The 14,183-nt window shown below is 34.1% G+C and overlaps 1 protein-coding gene across 1 annotated transcript in view; it reads right to left on the bottom strand.

Annotated features, from left to right (window-relative positions):
* Window positions 1-270: 270 nt before the first annotated feature.
* The window catches only part of sl (small wing phospholipase C gamma 1), a 269,208-nt gene continuing 255,295 nt past the window's right edge, over window positions 271-14,183 (bottom strand). The window contains exon 25 of the mRNA XM_081765407.1: window positions 271-12,670. The gene's annotated coding sequence lies outside the window, so the exon portion shown is untranslated. The remainder of the gene's footprint in view (window positions 12,671-14,183) is intronic.

The raw sequence follows: 14,183 nt of genomic DNA, 5'->3' as shown, positions 1-14,183 counted from the left end.
TTATGACCTCCAGAAACTCAATACTTTTTAGACAACCTGATAGTATCAAATTCCATATAAAACATACAGTACGTACGTGATATTTACCGTTTTTATTTAGTTACTTTCAAGAAAATTAAATAGGCAAACCTATTGTCAACTCGCAAATATGGGTAATAATAACTGCGTTATAGCAAAATCCGCCTTGTTCAAAACCTGTAGTCCTCCGTTATTTCCAACTCACCGTTTATACTTACGATTTGAGTGTAAGTGAAATAAAACATCAATCAATTCTGTCAATGGTTTTAATTACAAGTGTATATACAAATAGACAAAAAAGAAAAAGGACATACAGCAACTTCTAAATATATTGTTTTCTAAGCCATATACATAATGCTATTTCCACACATACAATTGTTTTATTTTATAATAAAAAGAAATGTTTTAAGAAACAGTTATACACAATACAAAATATTCCACTCGCCCACATTAAAAAAAAAGGAATTGGAAAAAAGTGTCCAGCCACATGTTTTGTACACGATAATACGTCTTTTGCACATAATATTTATGTAAAACATTCTGTAAAAAAAAGTTTGACGCAAATTCTTATGAGCAATATTCTTTAGAACGGTGTAAAGAAATTAATAAAAATAATGTGCTTTTTTCAATAGGAAGAACATCTTTGGTTTATTTGCATATGTTTTGTTCTTCTTAAATGTATTCGTTTCTCTTTCTTTGAAATCTAACTTACTTCGATAAAATTACTCATGAGCTTGGACTTTTCTCTGTTTGTGTTGAGCTATTACAGTATAATAATCCTGGCGTGTAAAATAAGAATATAATTACTTCTATCGCGGCGTGTTTTACTTGTATTAACGGGTGCGTATATATTACTCTTCTATCGTTTTTAAAAAAAAGTAAAACTTCTACAAGGGATAAGAATGCAACTTTTGACCAAAAAAAAAAAAAAAAAGTCTCATACAATTAAAAAGGATATTAAAAGGAAAAAATAAATCACAATGTCAACGTGGCTTCCTTCTCTCGAGTCTCTTCAATATGCATCTAGAGCATTCCAAGGAGATCTGAAGCGTATCCTCGTCTGCAAAGAACGATACTACAGAAGAGTCCCGAAAACTCGGCCTAATATGGATCGAAGGGTGGCAGAGTTTGTGAAAATATGCTGAGTTATCGGGAATAGGGTTAAAAAGAATAAGTACAAGTGTTTCCTCAGAAAATACAGTACTGTACGTGTATATATTGTTTGCTTGAGAATACAACAGATAATAAATTGTTCATATACCCTTAAACAAAAGAAAAGTGCGTACTTTATGAAGGCATAGAGCCTTTACTATACATGACACGTGGAGAAGTGGGTGTGTGACGCGAGAAAAAGGAATGCGGGAAGAGGGGACACAAGCACGCGTGCAATGACCTTGAACGGGTCCCTGACCGTGCGGGGTTTTTTCTCCATGCCAGGGTGTAGCCGAGTTATCCGGACTGTCGAGTTATCGAGTGCCGAATTTTAGGGACTCTACTGTATACACTAAACTGTTCGGCTGTATTCTGTCTCAAGTTAATACTTTATACAAGGTGAACGGTAACTACGTGGACAAACTTGGACGGGTGATAGTACATCTAAAAAGAAGCAAAAAAAGTCCTAGTTAACATGGGGGAAATTCCGTCCCGTTTAGGAGTGACATCAACAGCGTTGGGAACATGAACTTCAGAGGCCAACAGCTTAAAAACAATACATCGTAGAGGGTGCGGTTAAAAACGTCACATAGTCATACCCACTCTATTGAAAAATGCATATTTGAAAACGCAGCTACATGTGCGCACGGGATTAACAATGTGAGACACTTTACAGCATGTCCAGGAATCCCTCCGTTCCTTTGGGAAATGCCGTGCGCACGCATAACTGCGTTTTCAAACATGCATTTTTCAATAGAGTAGATATGACTTTCTAAGTGACGTTTTTAACTGCACTCTCTACGATGTATACTGTTTTTAAGCTGTTGGCCTCTGAAGTTCATGTTCCCACGCTTTCGACATTCTGTCACTCCTAAACGGGACGGAATTTCCTCCATGTTTCCTAGGTCTTTTTTGCTTGTTTTTAGATGTACTATCACCCCGTCCAAGTCTTTCTACGTAGTTGCCGTTCACTCTGTATGTTACAGATTATATTTAATGATCTGATCACATGGTTGTACGCTTCTAGCGATTTTACGGGCAAATATGAGGAAGAACATATAGAAATTATTTATGGGAAAGCAACTGACCATACTGCCCCTATAACACTGGCTTAGTAGTCTCGCCTAGCAATTCTAGGTAAATAGGTTAGAACCTAGTTTTGAACAAAACATTCAAACAAGACCAGACAAACGGCTAGCTTAAAAATATTTCTTTACATTTTTTCTCTAAATTACGTATAAGGCCAAAAGAACATAACCAAACTGGGCATAAATTGTCCTCCAAAAGATTTCTTACTGCTCGATTACTTCAATTTTACTTGTATTTGCTATACAGATTGGAATCTAAAACGCATTCCTAAAATCATGTTAACTCTTAATCTATACGTTGTGATTCATCATTACGGAAACCTAACTTCTCTGAACAAATCACTGTTCGAAACCTAACAATCTTACTTCACAGATTCTTAGAACTTGAATTCTTGAGAGTCTATGGTTAAATTTTTAAAATGTGTCATTATTGACTGAAATGCAAATTCTGCACTATACACGATAACTCGTAAACACTATTTTACTTGCTCGGGTAGAATTTTCATAGTTTACGACACATTTCGATTTTTCTTCACTTTCATTTCGATTACATTTGTCAATATCCAAATTTATAAACCATCCAAAATAAGGGAAAAATGGGCAATACGCTTATAGTAGCATATGGTTGTTCATTGCAGAGCGGATATTAATTTCATTAAGACTAATTTTATAACTTATGAAGATATCCGAGCTCTCGTACTAACAAACGAGTCTGACATGAAAAGGGAAGGGCAAGTGGTCAAACACGTTCCGAAACAATCAGGCAGTAATAGTAACAACTTCCAAACGGTCATTACTGTCTATGTTGCAGTTTGCTAAGTTGAATTAACAACGAGGCTTCATGAGACGTGGATACACAGCTTAACATGGGATCTGAACCACATGCGCTCCCGCCGGAAATCGAACCCGGGTCTCCTGTGAAAAGGCGCGTACGCTATCCACATAACCAAGAAGCAGCTCTGTTGCGATTTGTGTATTTTATTACATACACTTTTTTTTTTTTTTTATTTATATAACAAGACAAAAATTTGCCGTATTTTCCTTTCTGAATTGCAAAATTCAACATCATGTTCAGCTTTTTAAAAAAATGTTAGTTTATCACGTACATTATGGAACAGGAAAACGGATGACAAGACTTTGGTAATAGGTGACAACACAATAACGACTTTTCCTTAGTTTCAAAATTCTTGCCCTTAAAGTTCATCAAATCGAGAAGGATTATTATATATTTAAAATCTCGAAAGTTTTCTAAATCCGAACTTAGTGTATATATATATATAATCATATGATTCTTCTATTTGGTTCTTAAATAACGTATGAGTCTGTAATAGGCCTAAAATAACAACCAAAAGACACACAGCTCGACAAAATACTTTACATTAATTTAAAATACTTTTGGTGCGAAGAAGAATGTTAAACCAGACTGAAAAGCCTTATACTCTTTCGCTGAGTCATGAGTAATTTCTGCTTCGGCTGCACCCAGCTAGACACTATTTTCCCCATTACTAAATTGAGCAGCTTTATATATAAATCTATATATATATTTTTAAAAAAGAAACCGTGGCATCAAATGTAAACATTATTAATAATAAATTATATTAACACTAGATTCTGACTCACAGCTTCTATAAACACAAGACTCAATATAACATGATAATATTTAAGGCCACTAATAGTAGGATTACTTCTTCATTACTACTACAATTCTTTCAGTTACCACCTCAGCTGTTATCTAAATGCGTGCGACATGAAGGCTAATCAACATTTAGTGCTATCAGAAGGTACAATTGGACGCGTATTTATTTGTGCATAGTAGGACTTAAGTCATATAATAAGTATTTAATTTATTCCACGGCTTTACCTTACTTTAAACTCCTTAAATACATCAATATACATATTTGTATTAGTGTCTTTCGTTAGAAATTATCCTTCGATCTACTTACATTGAACTTATAAATCATCATCATTTTCAGAAGACCGTCCTGATCGCGATGCTTCATATGACTAGTATCAGTACAGTTGATTCAATCTGAATTCATGATTTCTTGCCAATTTGTATCTCTGGCTCACGGTTATAGATCTAAAACTGACAGATATTGCGTTTGTTCATATGTGTGTTAGTTGCGTTCAAAGTGGTGTGGGTTATATCATACAATACTGTGAAGACAACTTGAAAGTAATATATATAGTATTTAAACTACATGCAACATAAACACTATATTTATTTATAATAAATTATAACTCTATTATTGAAATTCTTTGCAATTTTTCATTGAGCCCCACTAATTACAAAACATAAATAAATATATTGTAATTTTATTTCCAACCAGATTTTGCTCACGAGTTATTCACTAAAGCAGAAACGATTCTTTCATACCTTGATGCAGATATTCACGTCCTAATCATTTGCAGTACTTACATTTAATGTATATAATTAAATTTCCTTATGCAACAAGTGAAAGAGTGACTGACTGACGGCCGTGACTCGAACCCGCGACCTCTGGCAATACCGTGCCGCTGCGTTCACCACTACGCCACCCAGTCCACTTCCCACAACAGTTACCCACTTTCTCACTCTTGGGTCGGTGCTCTCATCTCAGACCACGTGGGCTGTAGCACAGACGCCTGCTGTGATTGGACAATCCTGTGTCCATACATTGAGCACTTTATGACGGTTGTAACTTAATATACACTACTGAAAGGAGGAAACAGTCGATTTTTTTTATGTTATACACCAAATCCTCTATAAGTGCTTATTCTAACATTTCTCACGTTCATAAATTTCCTTAGGTTTTTATATTGAATATACTTTCTATAAACTGGTGAATTCCCAAATTTTCCTTATCTTATCAACGCGTCACTGTTTTCCAGATACACACTAAAATTGATTCTTTCCTTAGTATCCATTTATCGTCCTCTAACATTTAATTTAAAATGGAATAGGTAACATTTAAACAAAATACTGTACTAGCCTAAATACAAACCTCCCCCGATCGTTCATATTGGCAACAAACCAGTACATCTACTAAGCTGAAATGAATATCAGTATAAGCTTAGAAAATAACGAACACAATCTTGATGGTAAAATCAAAGAGTGCGTTATCAAGAATGCCGACAGTTTCGAAAGTGATATTATTGGATAACATTACGATATCTACACTGCGGCAAGTTTCTATCATGCTATTGTTGCATTATCATTATTTCAAAATGAGAAATGAGCACATTTTTTAACACCACGAAATGTCAATTTTTTGTCAGCTCGCGAATATAAGACGTATCCTAACTTTTTACAATTGAAATTTCGGTAGAACGTTATATTCCGGTTGATTTACCATTTTAAAAAATAGTTCAGAAAATGAAAGTAAAGCAAGAGTAAGGCTCAACGCTTACTTCACTTTAGGACGCAAAGTAGGTGATATAGTGAGCTATGCTCCAACCATCCTTACACCCCAGTTTTCCCAAGTATCAATTTTACAAGGACTGGGTGAAATCTCTGAGTTGCATTGAAAAGGAAGTAGAATAATAAATCACACATTCCTGCCGAAGATTGAGCCTGGGTCGTCCTGTTTGTAACCAGATGCCTTACTGACTAAGCCATCGCAGTTGGGTGATTCATGCTACTTAAACATTGTGCTGGTGGAATGGAAAGTAATTGAATTGTATGCTAAATCTTACTAATTCTATCAAAAAGTCTTGCTGGATTTAAATAACAGCTATTCATTTATCCTTCTCATGAGCATCACCCATACATACTTGTACATGATATGATATATTGCTAAATTAACTTCATTCTATTTCCTTTTGTCTACGTCAACCTCCTTTTTAATCCCCTGTATCTTGATGCCAGTAGACACACCAAAAATTCGATAATCGATAGCTGTCCCTAAGAAGTACAGACAGGCAAGATGAATATAATTTTTAGTTAATTTATGCTGAAAAAAAAAAACGTACTCGAATGATTGGATAATATTTAAAGTAATTATAAAGGACTTTTGAAGAAATGTATATTAAACTTTATGACTACATTTTGTCGCCTGTTGATGAATTATCGTTAATTCATCAAAAGGCGACAAAATAATGTGCGTGTATGCCTGTCATCGGCTTTACGCATAGAGACGAGTGACCTAGTGGCACCAAATTTGGTATACGAATAGATTTTTACGGTATCTAATCCGGTGTGAAGTCTTTTTTTTATGATTATCGGTTCGGGGGACCGGACTTGGAGCGTGAAAATGTATGAAGAACCATATGCAGGTTTCTCGCAACTTCTAATAACGCCTTATATGTAAGCAACCCCATCATACCATAGTTGTGCGGACTTATACAGTAGCAGAGGCTAAATACCGGACAATGGAGTAGTGACCTTTTTCCTCTCTTCTAATCGATGTTCTGAATTAAGAGTCGGCAACATGCTCACTCCTTTTATCCAGGTTCAGAATTAAAACTCGACAACGATGAGTGCTTACAGCTAGTATAATGAAAATAAACATACTTACGTAACCTATTATCGGCGAAAGAGACGCAATACGTATCGCAATACAGACTTAACCATTATTCGGAATTATGATTTTCTTATTTGAAGACTACTTCACGATCGCTACTTCAATTAAAAAAAAAAAAAAAGTAAATAAACACCGCACATATAATAATTAAGCATCACATTAATTCAGGCGTAGCTTCATATGACATTTTAAGACACCAACTAAGATATTTAGGATCAAATACTTCACTTTATGGAGTGTACCATCTCAATCAGAATTGTATACTTTTATGTTGAGTCTCCGTTGTAGTCTTCTGATAGCATAGATATTTGTTACATTTTTTGTTATACTTAATTATGTTTTACTTAAATATATACTTTTACTTTACAGTGATTTTGTTTTGTGCTTTCTATTCAACAACTACAACACATAACAAAAAAATCTTGACGCAAAACGTTCATGCTTCATCCGTACATTCATATTCATTCATCTCTCTTAAAAACCTTTACAAAAATGCTACCAAGAAAATTTCGTTACATAATTTTGCATAGATTTAGAACAACTTAATGATGGAAGATTCAGTGCATTTCCTTTTGGTTACCAACACATATTACCGCTTAATTTCCATTGAAATTTATTATATCTGAAACTTTTCTGTATTAATTCAGAAGAAAAAAAAATCAACAACATAGCCAAGTTACCCTACTGGCAATTCTCTTATTGTTCATTATCGACACATTATAACGAAATGTTCATTTTTTGAAGTACTAATGATAAAATGTTTAAAAAATTAAAGATTACTATTCCTATACTGTTTTTGACAAAAGACTACTATTAAAAATACAAAAATACATGGACAGTTATGTTTCCCGACAGTTATGTTTTATTTGCAATTCATGTCCCTATTAGGTGGTCGAATATAAGTTATGTATTGCACCTTGACTTAAACGTTAACAAGATGTTCCGTATCTTAAGACCTTGTAAAAACTACAGTTTGCGTTGTTGTTACTCTTAGGAACCATCAGCTTCCTACTATCACCATTAACCATGGCTTCGGCTGTTTAAAGTGACTTTGTTCATTATCGTGCATCTGTCTTTTTTACTATGGTGCAGCAAAGTTGACCGATGTACAAAAGATCTTCAATGTAACTTTCAACTCAAACACAGAATTTGTGGCTCCGCGTAGCGTAGTCGCTCTCGTCTTCGGTGCAAGCTGTCCCGGGTTCGATTCCCGGTGGGGGCACTCGGTCGAAAAAGTGGAAAAAGCTTTTTCAGGCCAGTCATCCTGAATGAGGTTTTCCTCATTCACAACAGGCAAATGGCGGGGTGGTACCTAACTTATAGGTTTTAGGCCGCTTCCTTCCTTCCCTTTCCCCGGATAGTACTCGTCGAGGGACGTCATCCCTGATACGTGACAGGCTAAATGGCCACAGATGACGAAAGCCCAGAAATTTAAATCCTAAATCTTCAAACACAAAACTGAATAAAATTTTATATACTGTATAGCTGAATTCATTCTCTGTAAGATACTAAATATTCATTCCATTCTGTTTAGGCCAGCAGAAAGTTACATCGAAAAATATTTCCATATAGCAAACAACTTTTAATGACGTGAGTATACAAATCGAATACAAATAAAGAACCAGAATAATCTAGGAACGCTGCCTTTTTAATCTGTCTGATAAATATTATATAAAATTAAATACGAAGATCTAATAGGTAGATTAGCAAGAAAGACACCAGTAGTTTCTTTATTCATTAGTAATCATGAGAATGACATAACATTTCAGCCTCTATTTTTCCAAATACCACTTATTCTACTCAACGACTAGGTCTCAGACTTTTACATTAATCCAAACAACTCTTCTCCCTCAGCTTAGAAAATAAACGGAAACTGTACAATTTAGTATAGGGTTGCCAACTCTGGAAAATAAAATTACCGGAACCTTCTCAAAATTACCTGATATAAGCCTAAGTGCGAAGTATCTTTGTTCGGACTCATCTATGGGAAGGAAATGTACTATCGTGGACAAAAGTGCATTACCTGTATTCTGCATATCGTAGCACATTCACTAATAAGCTTAATAGATACATTGATAGCTTAATAGAAACAAACGACCATTATTGTACTCGAAGGCACGTAGGTGTTGAAAAGAGGAAGTGCCGGCGCCGGGTCGACATTAGCAGACGAAACAATGGTTAAGGCTCCTTTCAAGATTTTTTTAAGAAAAGAAAGTTGTCATATCCAGCAGCTAGGGACGTGAAACTAAACAATGCAACAAACATTGTACTTACGAAATGCCTAAGAGCTATTTGCCAACAATCGTTGGACAATTTAAATTTATCGCTATATTTACGCCGCACAATTATGACAATTTATACACTTCTGTCTCTATTGTTGAAAACAATGTTTCACAATAAAATCTAATTGTTGTCAAATTTTGTTAAATAAATCAAGAAACTGAAATAGATTTAAAAAATGTATATCATTTAATGTATAATGCAACGGAAATTTGTATTTGTAAAGGCACTGTTGAAGAATTTCTATGTTAGATGTTTTATTCTGGATTACAGATTTCAAATTACCGGTCATGCAGGAGCTGGTAAGAAGTGTGTACCGGACACCGGCCTTAATCAAAATAACAGCAATATTTCCGGCCAGGTGTGTCCCCGCGTAGCGTAGTCGCTAACGCTCTCGCCTTCGGTCCCGGGTTCGATTCCTGGTGGGGGCACTCGGTCGAAAAAGTGTACAAAGCTTTTTCAGGTCAGCCATCCTGAATGAGGTCTTCCTCATTCACACCAGGCAAATGAAGGGGTGGTACCTAACTTATAAGTCCCAGGCCACTTCCTTCCTTCCCTTTCCTCAGAAGTGTGTTCGCCGAGGGACGTCATCCCTCTAAACGTGACAGGCTAAATGGCCGTAGATGCCGAAAGCTCAGAAATCTAAAATCCTACCCATTTCCGGCCAGGCCGTTGAAATACCAGCCAGTTGGCAACCCTAATTTAGTATCGTGTTTCATTGTTACTCACGACATTTATATCCATTTTTTAAAATCGTCCTGACCGTATAACTTTCAAAATACAAAATCATCTATATAATTGGATAATACTTCAAACAAATACACAAAAGTGTACTCGCTTTCTACACTCTTGCGTAACTTCGACTTAGTCCGAACCTTGAATTTTTTGAGCTTCAGCAATAAATAATGTATTTCAAACGTAACGTTCCATAACCAAACCAACACCAATTAAAAGAAAACTTCGGTACACCAATTAAAATATACTTAATTCTGCTTTATTATACTTACTGATACCGTTTAATTTTCTAAAAGGTCCAATAAAATATCTATGTAATATAAGAAATATTTTTGTCTGTCTGTTAAATTTCTTTCGAAGGTGAGCTCACAGTAATAAAAGTATTTGACAGATCATTAAACATGTAGAAAATTACATTCAAACTATAGGTTGCTGCATATTATTTCTTTTATTGTTATTTCGCAAGTGGTCAGATATTCAACCAGTTCGTTCAATTTCAGTAAGAACAATGAAGTATGTTTGCCTCAGAACAATTCGCTATTCAATCAATACAGGCAATGAAACACTGAAAGTGAATCTCCCAACGGTAAAAACAGTTTTTTCTATGAATGAGCTTTGTTTTATCAGTAATTTCAATCAATACAAACAGTCAGTAACACACTGAAAGTGAATCTCCGATGGTGAAAACGGGTTTTCTATGGATGAGCTTTGTTTTATCAGTTATTTCACTCAAAATAAACATTGAAAGTGAATCCCCCACTGGTGAAAGAGCTTCGTTTTATCAGTAACAATAACTATTACACAAATCCATACAGCGAAGACAGAACTAATTTATTTCAATTACGTACTTTTAATCTTAGGGATTAACTTTATTAACTTTATCAAATTTCTATAAGATTTAAATTAATTCCTACAATCAGGCGGAACTTATGCGCATAAAGTAATACCGGTATCAGTGCAAGAACATTTTAAAGAACTCGGGCATGACTGTAATGATTGGGATTGCAATGTAGCAAATGCGCTTTAATAATATATCATGTACCTGTTATTGTCGAACATTCTAAACTTATTTATTTTCCTTCCACTGTTTAACTAAACCTGAAAAGATGTCTTTTGTGATTTGAGGAACAGAAAAAAGATTTAACAATTCTCCTACGAAGACCTGAATATTTAATGCTTTGCTGAGTATGTTCATTACTGTGAGCTTACACTTGAAACTATATACATATACATGTATATAATACAGAAAAAAATTATCATTCTTATTGTGAACCAGACAATCCGAATGAAACAGCCTTGCTAACAAAGAGTTTTAAAAATACCTATTGTTAAACATTCTTCTCGCTCTAATGCTGCAATGTTAAACGAAAAATGAGAAGTATATAAAGATATATAAAATACAATTGTCATTTGTATTGAACGTTCACATATGTTAAATGGTAACTTACAATCTTGTACTTGTTGTAATAATACAAGATAATTACTTCACTTTCGAAATATAACTATTGAGACTATAAGTTATGCTCAAAAGGCAGCACAGGCTTCCAAATAAAAGTTTCACTCACAGATAAATACATTACATAGATATGCTAAGGCAATTTTGTTCTTCTACAAGGAGTTTTCCCATTAGAAAACAATTCTTATTTTGACTTGGTTGGTTCAGTATTACAATTCTATTTTAAATATAAAAGAATATATATTTTTCACAAATTAAAATCTATAATAAATGGAAAAAATATCTCTCTCTATCTGAATAATAAAACTGACTTTTCATCCCACTCCCATAACTAAAAAAAAAATTTCGCATACAAATTTACTGCTAGAAATAGAAAACTAACCCTGAACATTATACGTTATGCCTCTTGATAACAATTTATATTTCTTAAAAGATAATGACCAGTCTTAAACAGGAAACAGTATTTTTTTTTTCTTTTTTTAAATGAAAAGCATTTTTTATTTATCTATTTAATTGTTATTCAACCACCAGCACCTTCAGCCAAACTATATATTATGATATAACTTTTGTTTTCTGTTTACTATTCATAGATTCATTACACATACATACAAACAACCATGCTTTATTTTCACAAAAAATCTGCTTATTTATTTCTGCACATATGTATATATAATGTGAGCCTATTATTATTATCTAATGCTATCTAAAATTGTCACAATATATTCAAAAAAGTTAGGAATATAAAATTTGCATGTGCATTTTCTCTAACGTACAAAGAGAGCTCTAACCAGATTATTTTTTTTTCAAATTTAAGTGTATGCACTCACATTGTCTTACTGCTTCCATAAGAAAGCACGGCGAAATATTCGAGGAAACAATGTGAACTGAATTTTAACACGGAAAACCTGAAATACGAAATACACTAACGCATGTGTAAGATGCTGTTTCTTGTCCTATATTTTGGCTGAAATCTACAAAGGACCTGTTTCTATATATGCTTCTATATATATACGACGTTCCAAATATTACCAACTTAAGGCCACATATATATCTCTCTATATATATATTTATCTGAATATATTTTCTGCTAGTAACGAACGGTACGTACTCTGAAAACAAGTAACATGATAAACTAGCAACAAGTATTCAACACGCGATTGTTGTTAAAACATTCTTTATCTCTATCCACCTGATCTGTTTATATTATAACCATTTCAATCTTTTTTCTGTATTCCTGCTTAAAAAATAAATTTTTTATATATATGAATATATATGTATATATATTATCACTCATTCCTATTTTAACAGGTACCTAAAAAAATTAGTCTTTCGCTTAATGACAACAAATCTTCCCCCTTTGCTCCAGTGACAACCCATATTTCAACCACAGTGCACGATATATTCTTTTACTTGCTGTCCACGCTGACGCATTTGGAGCTCTAAAAGACAGAAGAAAAAAAATACATTACTTTTATTTACGAAAAAAGTTAGAAACTTAATTCTGAGTGAAATTAAAAAAAAAAAAGTCTGTATAAAATTAATCTATATAAAAATGTATGGCATAATGAAAAATATTTTGTTTATGTACTCTTGTACTAAATCATTCTCCAAAGAAGGTTTCACGTACAATGCAAATAGGTATTCAGAACGATCAAGGAGGTAACGCTTAAATAGGTATATAAAAAAGGAAACATTTGGTTTTCATTTATTCAGAAATTTATCACATTTTGGTAACAAATTATTTTTAAAACCACAAACAGTACTTTAATGGCAAAACAGAAATGCAAAATGAAATACTTCGTGAAATTTATAAATTATATGAAAAAAAGAGAAAAAAAGTGTGGGTAAAAACGGAAAAAGGATATACGGAAACTGGTAAAAGTATAAGTACCAAAGCGCATGATGCTGATTTCGCCTTTTGTATACGAAATTAAAATTTAGAACTAGGCTAGATCCGTTAATTTATGAAAGCAATGTGACTCAGTTTCTTGGAACTTACGAAGTCACAAATGGTGACAGTATACTCCTGAAAATTTCGATTTTCTATTGATATTGAATGTAATATAATTAATATAAATTCAGTCTAAGCAAATATAATAGAAAACCATAATATATCGAAAACATCAAATAAATAAATAAATAAATATACGGGTGTCTCAAAAGTCCCCTGACATAGGGTAACTCTATTATTATCATAGTTCATCAAAATGTAACGAGGGGAAACTTTCTCCAAATATGATATTTTTAATCTAAAGTGAAGGATATTTTTTTAAAAATCGTTTAGGCTATACACTCTTTATGCGCCCAATGTTAAATGAAAATGCAACGTTGCCGTTTACCTGGACCCAAAACATAAGTGAATGAGCTCCCTGTTTGAAATGGGGTCAATGGCGTATTTACGATTTTGTTTCGGGGAGGGCTTTGCTAACTTTCGGGGGGGGGGGAGCTTTGCCTGAAAATGTGAAAATTCTGCAAGATATTTCATATACTTTACTATAGTAAGTAAGATTTCGGGGGGGAGGCTTAAGCCCGGAAGCCCCCCTAAATACGCCACTGGGTCTGTCTATCGACACGTTAAAAGACAGAAACTTCATTCACTTATGTTGTGGTTGCAAACTTAAATTAAATGAAATCTTTGAGATTTACGTCCCACGGTTATGCCGGTTAGGCTAAAGCAGACGGTGATGATGAGTAATGAATGAAATGGTGGAATGAAGAAAGTGGGAGGAAACGGGAGAACCCCGAGGAAACCCACGCACACGGTGTTTGTCCACCACAAAGTTCACTTGGTGGGGGCTGGGATCGAACCCGGGACTAAGTTGTGGTTGCAGGTACATGGCAACGTTGCATTTTCATTTAACGTTGGGCGCATAAAGAGTGTACAGCCCAAACGGCTCGCCGATTTAAAAAATTCGTTCACTTTAGATTGAAAACATCATATTTGGAGACTGT

The sequence above is a fragment of the Thermobia domestica genome, chromosome 7 (assembly GCF_964235325.1).
Source record: "Thermobia domestica chromosome 7, izTheDome1.hap1.1, whole genome shotgun sequence".
NCBI lineage: Eukaryota > Metazoa > Arthropoda > Insecta > Zygentoma > Lepismatidae > Thermobia > Thermobia domestica.
The sequence above is the reverse complement of the archived record's forward strand: the minus strand, read 5'-3'. Positions and strand labels throughout refer to the sequence as shown.